This window comes from Phyllostomus discolor, chromosome 6 (assembly GCF_004126475.2).
Source record: "Phyllostomus discolor isolate MPI-MPIP mPhyDis1 chromosome 6, mPhyDis1.pri.v3, whole genome shotgun sequence".
Classification (NCBI taxonomy): Eukaryota; Metazoa; Chordata; class Mammalia; order Chiroptera; family Phyllostomidae; genus Phyllostomus; species Phyllostomus discolor.
In genome coordinates, this window is record NC_040908.2 from 170,072,116 (window position 1) to 170,092,806 (window position 20,691).

Consider the following 20,691-nt stretch of genomic DNA (forward strand, 5'->3'; position numbering starts at 1 on the left):
TTTCCCCTTTTCCGCCCTGCCCCAGGCATCCCCCAGCCCACTCCCGCCCTCCCTGGCCTGGGCCCCAGCAGGAAGCTGGCTGGGCCGGGCCCACGCTGCCGGAGCCACGCACTCCCTTCTGCTGGAGCGCGCACGTGGGGCGAGTGCGTGCGTGTTTCTCACGGCCGCACTCCCAGCGCCCGACACGCCGCGAGCGCCCGGCAGACAGGAACACACCGCGGGTGCCAGGCGGCTCCGGGCCAGGCCGGCAGGGCCCGGTGCCGGCTGCCCCGGGGTGGGGGCTGGGCCGCGGCAGGCCGGGCACGGCTCCGCGGGCCCACCGCCCGCCCTCTGTGTGCCCTCCCCCCCGAAGGAAAGGAGAGGTTAATAAACCAATTACTTTGGGCAACGAAGCAAAATAAGTCCCATTAAAGTAATTAACGTGCGCGCGCAGCCCCCGCTGGAGAGGGCTAATAAATTGGGGCTTTGTCACCATCCGGTAATTTCTTTGTGAGGCGTTTCTTCATCCCCATCCAACGGCACAGTTTAAGGCTCTGTTAATACTTTTAAGGCGGGCTCCATGCCAGACTAATTAGATTTGCATTTCCACCGTGGGCCAGGCTCGGCGCGGATGTGCCCCGTGAAAGGGGCCCGGGGACCCTGCCGGGGCCCCGGGGACAGCACCCGCCCTTGAGAAGGGGCCATGTGCGGATTCCCACGTCTGGCCCGACGCTGTCTGTCTGCCGCCCAGCTTCCCGCCGCCCCCTCCGCCCCCCCGCAGCCAGAGGGGCGCAGCCCGAGGGGCGGGGCCCCTCCCGGATCTGCCCACCGTGCGGCTCCCAGGGGCCAAGCCCTGGTGGGTCCCGGAGGACAACACGGGAAGGGGAGAAGAGCCGTCCTGCGGCGAGGACCCTGACAGGTGACGGCAGCCGGCCTCCCAGGGGCAGGCCACGAGGAGAGCACGTGGCCTGAGGTGATGTGGTGGGGCGCTCCACCACCCCCACACCCCCAGGCTACCGGGACACAGACCCCAGTAGAGCCCTGCAAGCACGGCCAGCCCTCCCCCACACCGTCCGAGTCCCTGTAACAAGGAGGGTCTGAGAAGCCATGCCTGTCCCGAGCAGCCTCAGGGGGCGGGGGGAGGGGCTGAGTGTGACTTGGGGGCCTGGGTTGGTCCTGGGAATCGGAATCGAGGCTGGGCCTCAGTTGATAAAAACGTAACAGCGTCGGTTTATTCCCTGTGACAGATGCGTCACCCTCACGTGAGCCCTCTGTGCAACCTCCGGGACGGTTCTGTGACTCTAAGGCTGTATAAGATCTCCCCACCCCCCACCCCACCCGCGCTCCGTGTGACGGTGCCATCCTGCGGGCCCGCCCGCCACCGCAGGGCCACCGTGAACTCGGGCAGCACCAGGGCCAGGCAGGCTGGCAGGCGTGAGCGCCCAGAGAGATGGCGGGGGCCGCAGTCCGGGCGAGGGACAGGCGCCGTGTGTGAGCTTGGGGTGCAGAGTGTGGCGACCCGGGGGGAGGCAGCCGGGCCGGCCCCCAGTGAGGCGCCGCCTGGGGCGGCAGGACCGAGAAGCGATGGGCGAGGGGCCCAGAAGTGCCAGGGACGAGGCCGGGCCGGGTTGTTTGGGACGTGGAGTCGGGAGGAGAGGGTGGCGTCAGTGCCCTCACCGTTGGGGTCTGAGAGCGGCCTTGGGCAGTGGGCGGTGGGACACGGGTAGCCGAGTGCCCGTGAAACGCGCCCCCGGCCTCAGCTTTGGGGTCTTTCCCTGCTGTGTGCACAGTGACAGACCATTCCCAGCTCCTGGGTCTCGCCCGGATGGGGCCGGGGCGGCGTGTGCCCTGCGGCGAGGATTCCTGGGGCGGACAGGCCCCAGCAAGTCTGCCTCGAGGACGGCCCGCGGTGCGGGTGCGGGGCCGGGGCCGGGGCCGGCCTGCGTGCTGATCCGGTGATGAAAGGCGCAGAGCAACGGCAACAATCGTAAAGATAGCGGTGTTATGGCCAGCTAGGGGCAGTAAACTTGAAAGGCCAGATCAAATGAATTCCTAGAACGAGATAAAATGTCAAAATATTTGGTGTTTGAAGACACAAAATATTTGAGTAAATATTTATGTGAGAAACAACCTGAGGCCTCCTCCAAAAATTCATGCCTGGACAGTGAGAGAACAATGTAGCAACACACGAACGTAGGTGAGGCCCCCCCACCCCCCGCCCCCCGGGGCCCTGCAGCCCGCCCGAGACAGGCCTGCCGACCCCTGACGAGGCGTCCGGTGGACGCGGAAGGACAGTGCCCGGTCCGAGCGAACAGGGCAGGGCCGGTTCTGGGCCCGGGCACCGGAACGCGAGGACACAGAAGCACAGGCCCGTCCCCCTACTGAGCACAGAACACCCGCCCACCACACCCAACTGTGTGTCCTGGGGGAGGTGCCCGCCTGGGCCCCAGCCGGGAGCACAGAGACGGCCCGACCCCCAGGACCCGGCGAGGTGTCCCTGCCGCAAAGGACAGGCGGCACCCCTATCAGGCATCACCCCTGTCAGGGCTGGGAGCCCCCGGTACAGGTCAGAAGCTCCCACAGTAAAAAAAAAAATGCAGCAGAAAGAGACAGGAACTTCCTTAGCTCCGCAGGTCACAGGCCAAAACCCACCATGAGCCCCCAACTAATCGGGCATTTCCACTGGGACCCAGGGGAGGGCAGGGGCCCCGACGCCACGCTGGGGAGTGTGCCTCGTCCCGGAGCCGCCCCCGCCTGACACAAGGGGACGAGGTGAGGACCGAGGGGGGCCAGGTAAAGCTGCCATTGTTGGCAGCCAACCAGGCCACGTGCTCAGACAACCAGCGAGGGCCCCGGGCCCATCCTGGGCACCGGCTTCAGGAACTCCAGCGTGGCTGCCAGGGGGGCGGCCTGCTCTGGTCACCGGCGTGTCCCTGTCCCAGCAGCAACGTCCTGGGAGAGGCGAGTCCCCACAGAAAAGCAAGTGGCCCTGGAGGGGGTGTGTGATTGGGGAGCAGAGAAGTGACCCTTGGGGAGCCCTCTGGGCTGAGGGCACCTCTGGACCCCGGGGGAGGGCCAGGACGCCCAGCCCACGGCGGTCCCCGCACACAGGCCCCTTGCTCCGGGGCCAGATGGTGCGACACGCCAGAGACCAAGGCCGGGCCAGGCAAGCTCGCCGCTGGAGCTTGGGGCTCAGTGAACTTGCTCTGAAGTTGCCATCAAGGAACAAAGTTGACATGGGGGGTGGGGGTGAGTGTAGCTTACAGAGGGGTCCTCCCCCACCCTGCCCCGGCATGTGGGGTTGGGGCTCCGCTGGCGCAGGCGGGAGCCCACAGCACCCCCTGCCCACTTGGGAACAGAGCCCGCCCCTCAGAGCACAACCCCAGCCGCCGGCCAGGCGGGGGGGGGGGGGGGGGGGGGCGAGCACACAGGAACACAAAGGTGTCCCCTGCAGGGGTGACAGACACAGGGACAAATGGTGAGTGAGATGGCTGACCCGGGAGACACAGGAAACACCTCCTCACGGGGGCTCCCACCCGATATGGCCCAGGGCGTCTGGCACCTCCCAGTTCTGAGTTCCCACCAAGGGGGGACCCCCGACCAACGGCCTGGCCGGGCCGCTCCTGTCCTGCCCGGCCCTCCCCTGCCCCGGCTGCCCCGGCTGGAGCCTCACTTCACGTTGTGGAAGTTCCTTTCCCCGTGTCTGCCCTGCGAAATCCTAGACTCGGGGTGGGCACGGGGGGCCATCCTTTTTGTTGACTTCTGTACTTTCAGGGCCCAGGACGGTGCCTGGGACACGGGGGCGGGGGGTCAGGAAGCCATGGTGAGTGAACGAAGTAATGAAAGAAGGGTTATACACGTGCACACGCATGCCCACGCCAGGCCTACAGCCAGGAGCCCCTCCCAGCGGCCTCAGCAGCACCCGGCTGGAGTGGGGTGGGTCGGGGGGGGCGTCCAGGAACGGGCCCATCTCAGACGCCGCCGGTGTCTGTGCTCAGGGGACAGGAAGGGGCGAGACAGGCGCCCCCTGCTCCCGAGGGCCCGGAGGAACCTAAGGGAACGTGATGTCTCAAGAGCCCCCCCCCCCCCCCCCCCCGCTGGGTGACTGGCCCACACGGTGCCAGCCTGGTCCGGAGCCGGCCCTCCTCAGAGTCCTGCGCCTGTGTTCGCCACGGGGCGTCACTGCCTGCTCCACAGGAAAACATCGGTGTGGCTCGGGGGGCTCCACGCGGGCGGGACCGCAGCTGTGGCTCGGGGCTGGGTCCCAGTGGCAGCACAGGCCAGGGACCCTCCCCTACATTGCCCCTGGCAAAGGCCCTGCGCCTTGGGTCCCACTCCAGGGATCCTCCCTGTGCCCCCGGCCCTGCAGAGAAGGCTTTTGGGGACTGGGGTGAGGGGACAGGAGACAGGTCCACTCAACAGCCACAGGCCCCCTGCAGGTAGGGGGGGAAGGCCCGGAGCAGGGGAGGGCCCCCCAGGGCCACCCAGCTCCCACCACACACAGACCACACGCTGCCTGGGACCCTGCTCGGACCCTGGGGCTCATGGTTTGGGGGCGTGGGGTGCATGCCAGGGTGGAGTAAACAGTGGGTTTCCGAGACCGCACAGGAGCCAGTGAGGGGCAGGCTGGTGTCCTGAGCCCCCTACCCTGGGGAAGGGGCAGGCTCAGGGCCCCAGCCCGGGTCCGGGGAGGCTGGGTGAGGTCGCAGGAACTGCAGCAGCAGGCCCCAGCCCCGGGCCACAGGGGCCACGGGGACGGGCAGCTGACGTCCTGTGAAGACACCTGAGTCACCCGCCCAGGAACATTCCGCCCCGAGGCCCGACCCGCAGCAGCTGGGCGGCATTCCTTTCCTGGGCGGGCGGTGGGGGGCCAGGCGGGTCTGCAGCCGGCGCTGGGGCAGCCGGCCTGGCACGCCGCGACCTGGGCCGCGGCCGGTGGGCTTCCAAAAGGGCGGCGGGCCGGCGGGGTTCGTGGATCCGACACCACGTGGGCTTACAAAGTGCCGGCACGCACCCCCGTTTGAGCCCACGGAGCCGGCTGAGGTCCCGGCTGCACCCCCACCCCGAGAGCACCGAGGATTTCTAGGCGTTTCCACCTCAGAAGGAGAACTCACAAGCCCTCACAATGCAAACGGAGAGAAAACCTCCCATAAACCCCCCACAACACGCTCCCCAGGCTTGTGGCTGCCGGCCTCGAGCGGACCTGAGCCCTGCCCTTTGGAGCTGCCGGCTCCGTTCACAGCCCCCCCAAACCCACGTCTGAAACCCACGCTCGCCCGGGCGCACAGATGGCCACGGACCACTCACAGCCCCCTGCCTGCTTGGGGCTCAGGGGGGCCCAGCCGGCTGTCCGAACCCCAGGGCGTCCTCACTGCTTTAAGTAGTTCCTTGGGTGACATTTTTCATAGGTTTGCTATGTATTGATCACACATTGTTGCACAGAGCCCACGCAGTGGTCACCACTGCAGTAATAAAGCTGTTCGCAGCGGGACGGAGTCAGGACGGAGACCACCCCACAGGGGGCTGCGTGTGTGTGAATGTGCACGCCTGGGCAGCCCCGGACGTCAGCGGGGGGCCTTGCCTCTGGGCTGCGGTCAGCGCGCCCGCCGTTCCCAGGGGGCCGTGGGGGAGCGGGCCTTGGGGGGACTCGGACGCAGGGCCCCGAGGCCCCACTGGGCACACTCTGGGCCAGGGCAGGCCGGGCGGGGCTGCTGTCCTCCAGGGGACACTGCCAGGGCAGGGCCACAGGGGTCCTTTCTCTCGGCCCAGCTCACACATGTCTGTGGGAGTGGGCAGTGGGGGCAGAAGGACATCAGGCCCAGCCTGGACCCCGAGGCCACAAAACCAGGCTACTCCCAGCCCCGGGGTCAGCTGTGAGGGAGGGGTGGGGGGCCTGGAAGGAAAGGGGCTTGAATGAGGCTTGGGTGGGGAGGCGGGAAGGATGCCCCTTGGCACCCCAGACCTCCCGGGACACCCCGGAGACATGCTCAGGCCCTCGTGACGCAGGCGGCCCGGGGACACGGCTGTAGCAGCAGTGGAAGCTATTGCTAGGGCACTCATACACCCCACTCTGCTGGGGTGTCCCAGGTCACCCCGCCGTCCCCCTCCCTGTCCCCCTCCATCTCCGTGCCCCTGAGGGCCCTGCGGGCCAGTGATCTGACAAAGAATTTGCTGAGAATTCCAGAGGGACCAGCACCTCGGGGTCCGGGCAGAGAGCAGGGCCCCAGGCTGAGGAGTGAACCCACCGCCCTGGATTCCTGACGAGTCAGCCTGGGTCCCACCCTTCCCGGGGCCTCACCGCCGCCCCCACCCCCGCCCCCGCCCCCACCCCCACCCCGACCCAGAGGCCCCGCGCTGGGCTTCCCGCGCTGTGCGCTGGGCCCCGGGCCCGGGTCTGCTTTGCTTGGCCTGCATTTCCTCCACAGCCTGGAGGCCCCGCGGCCCCTCGCAGCCGCAGCAGCCTAGGAGCTCGGAGTCTGGGGGAGGGGACGGCAGGGAGGGGACGGCAGGGAGGGGAGGCCTCCCTCCCTCTCTCCCTCCCTCTCTCCCTGGCTCTTGTTTGCAAAGCTCCCGGGGCCAGCGGGACGGGGCTGGGCAAACACAGAGAGCATCCTCGGCCCCAGAAAAGCCAGTTCAGCCCCCAGCCCCCACCCCCCACCCCAGTGCGCCTGCTTCAGACCGATTCAGCTGCAAAGGGCCAACTGCACCAGGAAAGGGTGGCAGGGGTGGGGGCAGGGGGCGCTGGGTCCTCAGACCAGTGTTCAAATGCCACCTCCCGCCCCGACCCCGGAGAGGGGGGCCCATGCAGTGGGGGCCAGCCATGTGGCCGAGGGCCTCAGGCCGGGCTGCAAACAGGCAGGCCAGGCCCGGCGGTCCCTGCCCCAGTGGTCCCGCCTGCCTCATGCCGCCTGACTCCAGCCAGCCCGGCCAGGGGCCCAAGCCACCCAAGGCCGGGAGGGCGTGAGGGGCTGCTGTTCCGCGGGAAACCTCAGGGAGCCCCGAGGCCGGGCCAGGGAGGGAAAGTCTGCCCAGTGGTCAGAAAACTTTTCCGTCTTTCGCCGTTTAATGCAGAAGAAGCTAGTGGCGCCCCGGTGCCCAGCAGAGTGACCCTCCACGGGCAACACCGACAGAGCGACTAGGGCCGGAGAGTTCTGGGAGGTTATAAGATGGCCAGGGGTAGCTGGCCGGGGTGTCGGCAGGAGGGGGTGCAGCCGGCGGCCTTGGGGAGGGGGCGCTGCTGCAGGGGAAGGCAGAGAGGCCCCAGCCAGGGGAGGGGCAGGGGGAGGGGAGGGGAGGGGAGGGGTCCTCCCAGGAGGCCCCCGGCTGCAGCTGCCCCTGCGAGAAAGCCAGCGTGTCCTGCGGCCCAGTGTCCCTCCCCCACTCACGACGACAGAACGAAGTGAACGTTTCAGAGAAGTGGTGGGCAGGAAGTTCTGGAATGTTCTATCCGTAACAGAGTGGCTTCAGGGAGAAGGACAGAGACCCAGAAGGTCAAGGCTGAGCCCGGAGGAGGGCAGGCCGAGCGGGCTGGGGTCTGGCGGTAGGGGAGGGGGCAGGCGACCCCCACACTGCCTGCACGCCCTGGCCTGCGGCTGCACGAGGGTCCCTGCGGCCCCCACCTGGGGCAGCGCGGAGGTGACGCGTGAGGGGGCGTGGGGAGACGCAGGGCCCAGTGCTGGGCAAAATGACGCCCCCCCCAAACATCCACACCCCGGCCCCCGGCCCCCGGCCCCGGGAACACACACGCGGCCCCAGAGTGGAGGAAAGTGGGCTACGAAGGGGTGACGGTGGCTGAGCAGGCGACCTTGGGGTGCACAGCCCACCCCGGAGTGTCCGGGTGGGCCCAGTGTAATCCCAAGGGTCCCCCAGGCCCTGCGCCGCCGCCCACCCACGCTCTGAAGAGGACTTCAAAGCCGGCCAGCGCGGTCCCCTGGGCGGGGCGGGCCGCGCCGCGCGTCACCCCGGCCCTATCTCTGAACACCTGTAGCGCTGTTTGCCCAGCGCATTTCCCCCAAGTGGACTCCGCTCCCTTATCTCCGCACGCCTGAAAGCCCGCGTGAGTGTCTCTGAGCAAACGGGGCTGTCCAAACACGCGGCGGCGGCGGCGGCGGCTGCAAGGCGCTGAGCACACTCATTTCCGGCCCCCACCCACCCCCGGCCCCCTTGCCGGGCCCCGGCCTCGCTCTTGCCGTCTGTGGGGTCCCCCGGGCACCTTCCCCAGAGAGAAGGATGAACACGTACAAGGAGAAACCCGGGACCCCTGCGCCTGCCCCTTGGGCTCCCCAGAAGGAGGTGGGGCTCGTCAGTCAGAGCAAAGCTGTCTTCAGAAACATCCTTTAGCACAGCCAACAAGAATCCACCCCCGGGTGAGCTGGAATGGGAGTAGGGGGGAGAAAACTGTACTTGAACAATGATTAAAATAAAATAAATAAAAAAGAAAAAGAAAATATACAGATTAAAAAAAAAAAAAGAATCCGTCCCCTACTTGTTTCAGGAACGGGGGTGGGAGAGGGACGCTTCATATGGGGCCTGGGAACCCAGAGAGCCGAGAACCACCAACAGGGCAGAAAGAGCCGGAACCCCTGGGTTTACACCCTGGTGTCGCCACGGAACCTCAGGTGCCGCTGGGCACGCGCCGACTGCCAGATGCTTGGCTGGTGCGCCAAGGCGGGGGCTGGGGCAGGACTGGCCCCCACGTCGTGTGGGAGGCGCCTAGCACGTGGTCAGCGGAGAGGGCAGCCTGGCCCGGCCAGGGGCCCAGGAACCCCAGGCTCCAGGCCCCGGCCTGTCCCACTGCCGGGCCAGGGTCCCTGCCCCCAGGACTGTGTTCTGGGCAGGGGCATTGGGTTGTCCACAGCCCCGGCACCTGCGTTTTCTGGGTCTCGCCCTTCGCCGGGCAGGGGGACTCCCTGCCTGTCTCGGCATGCCCAGTGCCCACGTCACCTCCTCAGGACGCTGCTGCTGCTGCTGCCACCCCCCAGAACCCCAGCACCCCCCTCATGGTGGGGTTCCCCCGGCCCACCTTCCTGCATCTCCTCCCCTCCCCACTGTGTAAAGCCGTCTGCGCTCACCTTCCTCATTTCCAGTTCCGCTCGCTGCCCGTACTGAGCACAGCCCACGGTCAAGGCCAGCACCCTTTCCCCTGCCTTCGGAGCCCGGCGACCCGGCTGTGCCCGACCCTGAGGGAGCATGGCGTCAGCTCCGGGCCCTGGAATGTCCCTCCTGGGGCCCGGTGGGCACCAGTGCCTCTGCCTGTCCCCTGTGTGGCCCCCACCAGCTCCTGGGGGGGTTGTGACAGCATCGGGAGGCCCTACCTCTGAAGGCCTGTGGTGGGGGGCTCAGATCATCCTCAAACCTGGTGCCGCGGGCTCTCCCCGGGACCTGGCCTCCCGCCCTGGGGCGGCGAGGGGGCCGCAGATGGAGAGACTCGCCAGGGACCCTCGCCCACCCCCCCGCCCGACCCACCAGCTGCGTTTTACGGCCTGCCGGGCGGAGGCGGGCCCGGCCCGGCCCGTGTCTCACACAAAGGCCCTCACCGAGAGCGCGGCCACGGGATTCACGTTGGGATCATAAATATAATTAGGAGATTTTTATTTTCAAGTAGCACTTCTGAAATCTATAAAATTAAGCTAATATACTGATTTTTTAAAACACAAGCGTTTTATGGCTCTGTGAGCCAGTTTGCTGGCCCAGGAGGCCAGGCGTTAACCCTTTCTGGTCTCAGGGCCTGCCCGCCTGCCCGCCGAGGTGCCCTGCGGCCGTGCGGGCAGCTCCTTGCCCGCCTCTACCCACAGGGCGGCCGGCGGGGTCACCCGCCGCCCCACCGCACCCCTCTGCGCCCCCCCCCCACTGCCCTGCCTTCCCCTTGGGACTCGCCCTCCCAGGCTCAGCCCCTCTAAGCAAGAGCTCTGCCCTGATGCCTCTATGCCCGGACCCCATGAGGGGAGGTGGTGCCCTAGCTGTTGCTCTGGGGCATCAGGGGCCCCAGCGGGTGGCCATCTGTCCAGGGCTTCTGGGGATCCCCGGGAAAGGCAGGCACGTCAGAGCCGCCTCCCCATTCTCGGCTGGCCCCTCCGAGGCGGCTGAGGTCTGACCCGGACTCAGCCCGGGCTCCCCACCTGCACCCCAGGATCTGCACGTCTCAAGCACCTCATGCTGACCGAGTGCCCCCCACCCCGTACCTCCTACCCAGCACCACACCCCTAGCACATAGTGCCGACCTCCGAAGCCCGCCAGGGTAGTCACTGCCGGTGGCAGACACAGACCCGTGAGTATGGGACTCCGCCCTTTGCCCTGGGCCACACCCGTGTGGGTTGGCGACCCCTGCCCCACTCAGTGGGTTCGTCCTGGAGGGAGATCACAAAGGGACACCCGGAGGGGCTGGGGGGCCCACCGGCTGTACAGCCTGAGCAAGCCCACCCTGCCACGGGTTCAAGCCAGGGGCTTCCCCCCCTGTCCGCCACGGAGCCCACCCAGCCCTGCTCCAAGCCCGAGGCCCCTCACACTCACAGGCCCCAGGGACATCAAGGACCCGGGAAGGTCCTCAGGATGCCCCACCGACAGGCCCGGGTCCATCCGGGCTCTCCGGGCCCCGTCACCCTCAACCCCACGTGGCCCTGAGCCCTGGGACGGGGGCCAGCACTGCTGGGGGGGAGTGGGCCCAGGAAGGGCCCCTTTGAGCGCAGACACTGCGGGAGCCTGGAGGATGGGGTGGGGGCAGGGCACCCTTCGGCACCTCCAGCACCCAAAGGGCCACCCCTCCCCCTCCGGCTCCAGGGAGCTTGTTGGACCGACATCCTGAGACCCTCTCTTGCCCCGGGGGCGGGGGTGACCCCTTGCCTCAGGGGGTGACCCTCCTGTGGACACCGGCTGAGGCTCCGTCCGGCCGCAGAAGTTGGAGACGGGGCCTTCCACAGGCCGATGGAGGTGAAGTGCGGCCACGAGGGCGGGCCTCATCATGCAGTGCACCTGGGGGGCGTGAGTGGTGACCGGGGCACAGGCACGCACAGAGGGACGGCCTGCACGCTCGGGACAGAGGCCTCGGGGGGCACCGGCCCTGCCACGCTGGCAGCCACGGCCTCCAGCCTCCGGGACGGGGACAGCCGCTCAGGGTGGCAGGGCTCCGCGTGGGCTCCAGACGGCTCGCTGTCCCCTGGCCCGCAGAGCCACGGCCTGCACCCCTGCTGGACAGAACACCGCGGGGGCAGGGGTGGCGTGGGCCCTGGAGGACAGGTGGGCTGGGGCGGGTGTGGGGAAGGCACGGCGTTTCAGGGGGCCCCTGTGCTGATGGAGGCCGAGAACCCCGAAAAGCCTGACCCCACCACTCAGGGTGTCCCCAGAGAGGGGCGGCACACACAGCAGCCCCAGGAGAAGAGGCTGGGGGAGGGGCGGGGACCGGGCTGCCAGCCCTGACCTCTGAGCAAGGCCTCCCGGAGGGTTCCTTGCCGAGGTGGGAACTGAGTCTGGAGGTGGGGGGGCTCAGGTGGGGCTGCCTCGGAGGCCCCACCTCCCACGTGCCTGCGGCTCAGCAGCTGGCCTGCCGCCTGTGGGTGGTCACGGGCTCCTGGTGGGCGCTCCGGCGGCCATCCGAGGGGTAGACCGGAGCCGCCCCGCCTCGGGCACGGCAGGGCTGGGGCCTGCAGGGCAGGGGGCCTGGCGGGGGAGACCGCCAGGGCAGGGGTCCGCTCCCCAGGCCCGGGTGGGTGGGTGGGACAGAGGCCCCCGGGCCCCGGCTGCAAGGCGAGGCCCTCGGTGGCGGCCACAATAAATATGTTTGTTCAAGGGAAGCCAGGCTGGGAGCTGTGCGCGCCGGCCTGGCGAGGAAGAAAAGGCTGCTTGTGCCTCGCACACTGGGGCGATTGTTCCTGCTCACGCAACTGCTGCCCCGTGGCCGGAAAGGTCAGACGCCCCTCGGGCCCCGTCGGAAGCAGCCGGTGCCTCGGGCCCCTGCGCCGGCTCCCAGCTGTGAGGCTCCTGCGTCCGCATCACCTCTGGGCCTTGGCTCGGGGAGGGAAGGTGCCGGGCTGCCCGGCGAAGGCAGGAGTGGGGAGGAGGAGCCAGGGCAGGCGTCGGGCGGGCGGGCGGCCGTCAGGGAAGGGCGAGCCCAGGGCCCCAGCGCCCGGGAGTGGGGAGCCGGCACGAGCTGGCAGGCCCCTCTAGCAGGGGGGGGCTTCAAGGCAGGGGGCGGGGAGTTCGGTCCCTGGTGGGTCAGGCGGCACCGACCACGGGGTTTGGAGACCCCGCGGTGGGTCCGGCCAGCAAGCCCCTTGATGCCAGACCAGGCCTCTCCACCCCCCCCCAGGAGCAGAGGGACCCGAGGGCCCTGCCCACTCCCCAGGGGGGCACCCAGTGCCCCCGAGGGCACTCCCCGGACATCCGTGGAGCGGACGCACCGCACACGGAGGCCGTCCCCCGGTGCCTGAGCCTGGTGCTCCCCCACCCCCCGCCCACTGTCCTGCTGATGGTGGCTCCCGTGAGAGGCTGCCAGGGTGACCCTCTCACTCAGTATGGCTGCACACATTCTCCCCCGAGGTCGCCTTCCAACCAGGGGACCCCGGGCTGAGCGCTAGACAAAGGGGGCTGGAGGAAGAGCTTCTAGCAGCTTCTGAATGGACGGGGCCACTGGGGGCCCTGGGAGAGCTGAGTGTCATCGGGGTGGCCGGACGGGAGAGGGGCCGGCTCCGTCCCTCCCCTGCATGCAGGCTGGGGTGTGACCCCAGGGCCCTGACCCCCAGGACGCAGGGTCACCGGGCAGACAGGCTGCATGGGGCCACTCAGAGGCCTCATCTGTGGCAGGTCACTGAGGACCAGAGGGTCCTGCCTGGAGCTGAGGAGGGGACAGGGGACGAGAGAAGGCTGTCCCCCCGGCTGCGTGAGCCCGTCCTCCATCCCTGTGTGCTGGGAGTCTCCCACGGGTGCCCAGCTGGAATGTGCCAGGCTCACCAGGGCCGCCTGCACTCCCGTGGGGCCCCGAGTTCCGACTGGGGGACGTGGAGGTGCCGTGTTCTGCAGGGGACCATGGGGAGCGCTCATGCTGATGCATGAAGAGCGAGCTGGCCCCTGGGACTGTGGCTGCCCTGGGGCTGGGGGTGCCTGGCCTGGGCTCTCTGGGCCGGTCCCAGGGCAGAGGCTCCTGCCCGGGCGGCCCTCTCTCAAGTCCCAGCCCTCAGGCCCTGTGTGGGGCCATCGGGCCAGAGGCAGAACTTGGCCCCAGCACCAGGCCCTGGAGTCGCTTCCACGTTCTGTCACGAAAAGCCGAGAGCCCAGAGCAGCCAGGCACCTCAGCGGGGCTCTGTCCTCGTGGCCTGGCCCTCCAGGGCGAGCTCTGGGTGCTGCCTGCCACCCACAGCCCCCCAGGCCTGGCCTGGCCCCAGCCCCCTTGCCCGCTCTCCCTCCGCCGACGGAAGCCACCTCGGTGGCACGGCACAGTGGGCGGCCCCCCTCCCCTCCACACTGGGGACCAGGGCAGGAGTGGGGACACTCTGTGGCCACCAAGCCCGGTGCCAGGACTTGCTGCGTGGGGACAATGTCTCCTCCCTCCTGGGGCCTCCAGGTCCCGAGAGGTAGACCGGGCCCCTTCCAGTATGCCCAGTGTGCCTGTGCTCCTTGTAGCAGAACGAGGGAACGGAGGCGGGGAGAGTCCGAGGCTCTCCCACAGATGCCGAGCCCAGGGCCCTGAGAGGAAGGGGCTGCAAGCCAAGGAGTGCAAGTTTCTCCAGAGGCTGGAGAGCCCGGAGATGGAGTCTCCTGGGGAACGAGCTGGCGCCGTGAGACCTGTCCTGGTCTCGGGTCCTGTGGAACGGCTCGGCAACACATCGGGGCCGTCTGAAGCAGCAGGGTTTGCGGGGAGTTGCTACGGCAGCCACGGACCGCTCGCACCTGCCCCCCGTCCACTGTCCCATCCTCGTCTTCTGCCACCTGGTCTGGGGGGGTGGGCATTGTCGCAGCCGTGGCCCCCAGGGTCAGCCCCGGCCCCTCTGTGGGCTGGTCTCGGCTCTGCAGCCCTGGGGGACACTGTCGTCACCTGGGCTGGCCCGCGTCCCACTCCCAGCTGGAGCCGGCTTCCTCACGGGACTCCCGGGGGCCCGCCCGCTTCCGCCTCCGCCCAGACCACGTTCTCCACCCACAGCCATGCAAGTCCCCTCCCGGGCCCTGCTCTAATCACTCTCTTCGTGACGTGTGACACGTGCCCTGGCCCAGCTGAGGAGAGGGCCCCCTCGCACCGGCCCCGCCTGCCCCACGCCCCCGCCCCCGCCCCCCCGCCCCCAGTCCTGGTCCACACACAGGAAGAGCTCAGGCCCTTCCTCAGGTACCAGGGACCGTCCGCGGTGCCCCCGTCACCCACGCCCGCATCGCGGCCCCTCCAGGAAGGGCCAGTTCTGCATCGACGTGTGTCGCTGCCGTGTGTCCATGCGTGTGGATGCGTGTCCGAAACCTCCCCGCTGTGCCCGCCTGCAGCCCACGCCGCAGAAACACACGCGTGTCCCTAAGGGCTTTTCCACGGGCTCTGCTGCGCTGGGCGGGCAGCCCCGCGGGGCGGGGACCCTATCACCCCACTTTACGGGGTCGGCGACCCAGGCACGGGGGTGCGTCACCTGCAGGGTGGCTCTCCCTGCAGGGACAGGTGTGGGACCTGGAGGGAGGAGGCCGCCGGGGCCGACGCGGTGCCTTCCTCCCGCCGCCGAGTCCCGGCCGGCGGGACCCCGCTCGCCCTGGGCCCTGTCCCCTGTCCCCCGTCCCCGAGGAGGAGCTCGGGGCTCTCTCGGGGTTCCCGGCCGGGCGCCCTTTGTGCCGGCCCGGGGTGGGCGGCGGCAGGGGGTGGAGGATCAATGGGCCATTGTTCCGGGCGGCACGGCTGCCAGCCCGGCGCACACAACGGCCCCTGTGTCTGCGGCGGCTCCCAGAGACCCGTCAACACCTTATCGCCGGCATTAATCACCCCGCTATCGGCCCCCGATCGGGCAAACACTTCTGGGGAGTTCAAACCCCTGACTTCACAGGAGTTTCTGTGTAATAATAGATTAGGTTTCTGGCGGCTCAACAGCATCCACAGCGGCCGGCCCTCTGGGGAGGTGGGTCTGGGGAAGAGCGGCAGGGCGGGGGGCTGCCAGGGCCTGCCACCTGCCCGGGGGGAGGGTGCCCTCGGGGACCACGCGGGCCACCTCCCCTGGGCGGCCGTGGGGCACTCGGCCTGGCTGGCCCAGGCCCTGCCCTCGTGCTCGTCCTCCCCGGGGCCACCTCGGGGTGGTTTAGAGTCTCTGGCAGGGAGTGGTCCGGACCCTGGTGTTGGGGACAGGTGTCCCCGCCCTGGCCTCAGAGCCCTCCTGTCGGAGGTGGAGCCGAAGGCACGCCCTGGGGAGCAGGGAGGGCAGGAGCCACACAGTGGAGGGTGGAGTGAAGGGGGCAGAGGAGGGACACCCACGTGGGACGCAGGGCGGGGCCAGCGGAGACCCTGGAGACGACCGACCGTGTGCGGGGCGGTGGGGGGGCCTGAGCGGTAGCGAGCTGGGAGAGGTGGAGGGACAGGGAGGACAGAGTGCCCGGCGGTCAGGGGGTGGGGGAGGGGCGGGGCGGCCAGCCTTGAGCGGGGATTGGCCATGCGAGCCTGGCCCTGGGCAGCAGGCCCGGGTTCTCTGCCATGAGCCGTGATGAGGGCAGGGGTGCCGGGGCCCCCTGGGACCCCGACAGGACAGAACGCTGGCTCGAGGCCCCACCCTCCCAGTGTGAGCCAAGCACACGCCACCGATGTTGTCCCAGAGTCCTGGACGCATCTTCCCGATCGCACAGCCCCCCCCAACACTGGCTCTGTGGGAGGTGGTGTGCGGGCCAGGTGCAGGCTCCTGGCCCGGGGCGTCCGGGGCAGTGCTGGGTCTCCCCGCTGGGGGGCTGCCGTGACCCCCGGCTGCGACCCCCGTCTCAGGACCCTGCCCCTCATCTTGAGGCAAACTGCTCATGTGGCTGTCAGTCTCTGGGGCTCTGGTGCCCGGGCCCCTGTCCCCTGTACCCCCAGGACCCCGAGGGACCCTCTGCAGGGACAGCAGCCCCAGACCCCTGTGGGGGGGGTGCACGGGTCCCTGGCACACCCCTGCACGTGTGGGTGACCCCTGGCACGGCGGCATCTGGGGGGCGCTGCCCCCTTCAAAGCCCCCTTTGTCCGCCCCACTTCACGGGTGGGGCCGGGACACGGCGCTCAGGGGGTCCACACAAAGCCCCCAGGCTCTGCGAGGCCGAGTCTGCACCCAGTGCTTCTGCCCCGGAGCCCAAGCACCCTCCCCACTGCCTCCTCGCCCCAAACACCCACAGGGGCCGGGCTTCTGACACCCCTGACCCCGGGGCCGCACTGTCCCGGGCCAGCCCTCCCCGGGCCCAGCGCTCTCTGCCCACGCTGACGTGGGTGGACGTGCTATGTGGCCTCAGAAGCAGGCTTCCACGCAGGAATGCTTAAAGGTCACGTGGGCTGTGGTCGAGACCTCCTTGGGGGGTGGGTGGCAGGGGGTGGTGAGCCCAAGTCCCCCACCGAGTGGCTCAAGGGTCCTCTGTCCCTGCTGAACGCCGAGCCTAAGGCCACCTCCAGGGTTGGGCGTGGACCCCGCACCACCTCTCTTTAAGGGGCGCGGGTGTCTGCTGGAGGCTGCTGGAGGCTGCTGCGGGGGGGGACCCGGGCATCCTTCCCCAGCCCCCTCGAGGGCGGACGTGGCCCCTGTGCCCCTCTTCCCGGCGCGAGCACACCGCCAGCCGAGTGCGGGGACAGGCACGTTCCAGGCAGAGGCGGGCGGGCCGGCCGGGCCTCCCTCCTGAAGTCGGCGCTCGGACCAGCACGGGGGGAACGCGACTCGGGGAAGAACCACCACCTAGTGTTCCTCCCCGGGGGGTGGCCTCACCCGTCCCCCGGCCTCCGGCCTGTCACCACTGTCCCACCCAGAGCCCCTCTGGGCGCCTAGCCCCTGCGGTCACCTGGGCCTCGGTGGGTCGGGGTTGGGGAGCGCTGAGACCCGAGGGGTTGTTCCCTGCCTCGGGCCTCAGTTTCCCCAGCCCCGAGAAGGCGGCGCTGGGCTGTGTCTGGGCCGTTTGAAAGCCTGTTGTGGTTCTTGTTTCACTACATGCCCCCCTCCCATCCACCCAGGGGCCCTGGGGGTCCTCGGGTCAGGAGCCCGGGTGGACAGGCCTCCACGTGCACCGCCGCCCGGACTGGCCACGTCCACACACGCCCCAGGAGAACAATGGCGGCCGAGCCGCCGCCCAGAGCCGGCCCCGGGCCGCGCGGCCCCGGCCAGCTGGAAGCCATCTCCCTTGCGGGCAGGTGGTCCTCCTTGGCCGGCCCCGGAGAGGAGAGGAGAGGAGAGGAGAGGCCGGCCCCAGCCCCGCACCCACTCGGGGCTGGCTCTGCACGCACACCGCCCACCCCCCCCCTCTGGGCCCCCTCCCTGCCGGAATGAACCAGGCGCTCTGGAATTCGTGGAGAAATCAGGGGTCTCTCTCTTGCTGTTTTTCTTGGCGCGGCCTCCTCGCACGTGAGCGGGGAAGCCCGAGGGCTAGGGTTTCAGCCGGTTCAGCAGAATCTGAGAAGCGGGGAGTCCGCCTCCCGCCTCCCCTTGACCTGCAGGGCCCCAGGGAGCTCGGGGGCCCAGGGTGGCTGGCTGAGCAGGGGAGACGGCATTTGTGGGTTTCAGACAACCCAGCCCCTCTGCCTCCCGCCTTCCCCGGGTACCCCTCGACTGGGGTCTGGAGCCTGGGGGTCTGGACACTGGGTCTTGAGTGGAGGGCATGTCTGGGAAGCAGGTTTGGGGTCGCGCTTGGGACCCCGGAGCACAGGGCAACCGGGGGCCTCCGAGTCAGTGACTCAGAGAGGAGGCCAGGGACCCCCAGACACGTACGCAGCAGGGCGTCTCCCCTGCAAAAGCCATTCTTCTGATGCAAGAGGCGGGCTGAGCTGCAGCTTCCCAGCTCCCAGCCCCCAGCCCCAGCAGCGGGACGGCCACGTTGCAGTCCTTTCTCGCCGCCCAGCCCTGCAGCTGCATCCCCCCTCCCGCCCCTTCCCCTTCCCCACCCCCTGCCCCAGGGATGGCGCACAGCACAGCACACATCTGGGAAGGGGTGGGGGGGACTGACTCGGAGCCTCTCTGAACCTCGCCCCTGCGTCGCCACACTCGGCTCCTGTGTCCACGTCACAGACTCGTACCCGCCTGCCCCACCGCTGCCCGTGGCTGACGCGGGGCAGCCGACAGTCCGGCCCTGGTTTGAGAGACCCGGACAGGAGCGTGTCCAGCGGTTTCCAGTGAGCCCCACGCCTGACCCTCGGGCCCTTTGTCTGTGTGTGAACCGTCCCAGCGACAGCCGCGTCCAGGACGGTGGTTCTGACGGGCCACCCGCCTCCGACCACTGGGTGCCAGCCACTGGGCCCGTGGTTGGCTCCCGGGGGCTGGCGCCGCCGTGTCCCCCTTCAGAGCTGAGGACCCCGAGGCCTGGGCCTGCAGTACCCTGTCCATGGCCACACGGCTGGCGCGAGGCAGGTCCTCGGGGCCCTGTGGTGTGAGTGAAGCCCCCGCCCCACTCTGACTCCTGGCTCTGCCGGACCCTCTGTGTGTTCCTCGGCGCCTTCCCTTGGGAGCCCAGGACAGCCCCGGCGCGGGCTCCTGGGGGCTGTGGCAGGAACCGGGCACGTGGGCAGAGGGCCGAGCACACCTGAGGCTCCCGCCCTGACAGAGTGAGACGAGCTGGAGGGCAGCCCCACGGGGGAGGGATCCGGCGCCAGGGGACCGGGGCGGGGGGGGGGGTGGCTATCTGAACTCCCGCTCCTGTTCTTCGCTGTCCTGTCTTCCTGGGCCGCTGGGCCCTGGCTCCGCGGGGACGTCACGGGGACATCCCCATCCAGGCCTGGCTTTCCTCGGGACGGCGGGGTGGCTGGGCAGGACCACATGCCATTCTGGGAGGTTGGGGAGCGGGGGTGCTGGAGGGCAGGGCTCCGTGTCAGAGCCAGAGAGCCGCCGCTGACACGCGGGCTCCACCCGGGAGAAGGAATTCCAGCACACCTGCAGCGGGCGGGCGGCTGCCCCTCCCTCCCTCCCTCCCGCCTGCCCGCGCCCGTGGCATTGACTTCCCCGCTCGCCCCGCCCCCGAGAATCTGGGCTTGGCCGTGTGACGGGCTCTGGTCACTGGGTCACGAGCACAGCGGCAGCTGGCAGCGCCGGGCCCTGGGCTGTCCTCTGTTGCCGAGGAGAGCCCTGCGGCCGCCACCGTGGGAACGAGCCCTGGCCAGTGGCCCGAGCGGAGCAAGGCCAGAACCGCCTGCCCGCCCGCCCGCCCGCCCGCCCTGCCGAGCTGACCCTGAGAGGCACACCAGCGGGAGGAGACAGTTGCTCTTTGGCGTGGCTAGGGTTGGGGACCATGTGCTTCGCAGCAAAGCTGCCGCCCCCACCTCCGGGTGCCACCGTCCCACCGGGGCAGCCCGGGACCTGCACCAGGCCCGGGACTGTCTGCAGGGGGCCCCTGATGTGCCAGGCACGTGGAGTGCCACTGTGCCTCACCCACACCCCCTCCCTAGACTTAGCAAGGAGGGCATTGCCGCATTCCGTGTGACAGAGAGGACCCCGAGGCTCAGGGAGGCAGGATTGCTGGGGGTCTCCAGGGCTGGAGCCAGAACTGGGCCTGGTCTGGGTGGGTTCACACATCCCCAGGGCCGCCCCCCAAGAGGCCTGCATGCCCAGGGTCCCTCGGGAGGCCACCGAGTCTCTGGGACCCCTGCAGTAGACGGGGCAGCACGGCCAGCGCCAGCGCCCCGGGGCAGCGGGCGTCCAGTCGGCCTCCGTGGGCAGGGACGCCGGGCTCGGCCGGCGGTGTCATCGTGCATCGTGTCTCTCCCTCAAAGCAGCCGGCGGGAGTCGCCTTATGTGTGGCCTTGAACAAAGGCCGCAAGGCTGGGGTCCCCTTGTACGCAGCCCCCCCTCTCCCGGCAGGGAACCTCTCAACCCCCAAAGCACTGCCTTTTGACTCAGCCCCCGAGGCAGGACCCGCGGAGGGAGACGCCAGCGGTGGCCGCGGCTGCCTGCCTCGTGTTGTCGTCTCCCTGGAGTCCGGCTGGCCCCTCGGTGCGTCCCTTTGACCTTCAGGAGGAGTACCCCGAAACAACCCCCCAGCCCCTCCCTGCCTTTTTAATGCTTACAAGCTTCAAAAGATGAGCCCCCTTTCTGGCCCCTGTGGCTCCGAGCTGCAGGGGGCAGGGCAGGGCCCCCCCAAGCCTGACCTCCGGATTGGGGAGGCCAGGGGAACTGCCCCGCCTCCCGCGGGACCACGCCCCATGCCAGTCTCCCTTCTGAATGAAGCTCCCTCCCCAACGAAGCGCGATTGCCCCCAAAACTCCCAGGGCGCGCCTTCCTGCCGGCTGGGGGAGGGACACGAGGAGCCGTCTGGGGGAGGGACACGAGGAGCCGTCTGGAAGGCCTGGGCCTGCCACGGGGGACGGTGGCCGTGGCCGCCCCTGCTTCAGCTCCTGCTTCCAGTGGCCACAGAGAAGCCCCTTTCCAGCCCTCAGCCCCCAGGGAGGGGTCCCCCACGCAGGATGCTCTGAGAAGGCCCCCCGCAGGTGCTCGTAGCCCCGGGCAGGTGGGGGTTAACCCGCAGGGCCGCGGCTGGCCAGCCCGGTCCCGCTCCCCCTGGAGAGACCTGCCCGGTGACCGCCCGGAGACCTCCGGGGGGGCGGCCTCTGCTTGGGGAGCC

The 20,691-nt window shown here is 69.4% G+C and overlaps 1 protein-coding gene across 1 annotated transcript in view; it reads right to left on the reverse strand.

Annotated features, from left to right (window-relative positions):
- Positions 1-20,691, reverse strand: part of KCNQ1 (potassium voltage-gated channel subfamily Q member 1) — a 212,620-nt gene that overhangs the window by 53,874 nt on the left and 138,055 nt on the right. The gene's annotated exons all lie outside the window — the stretch shown is intronic.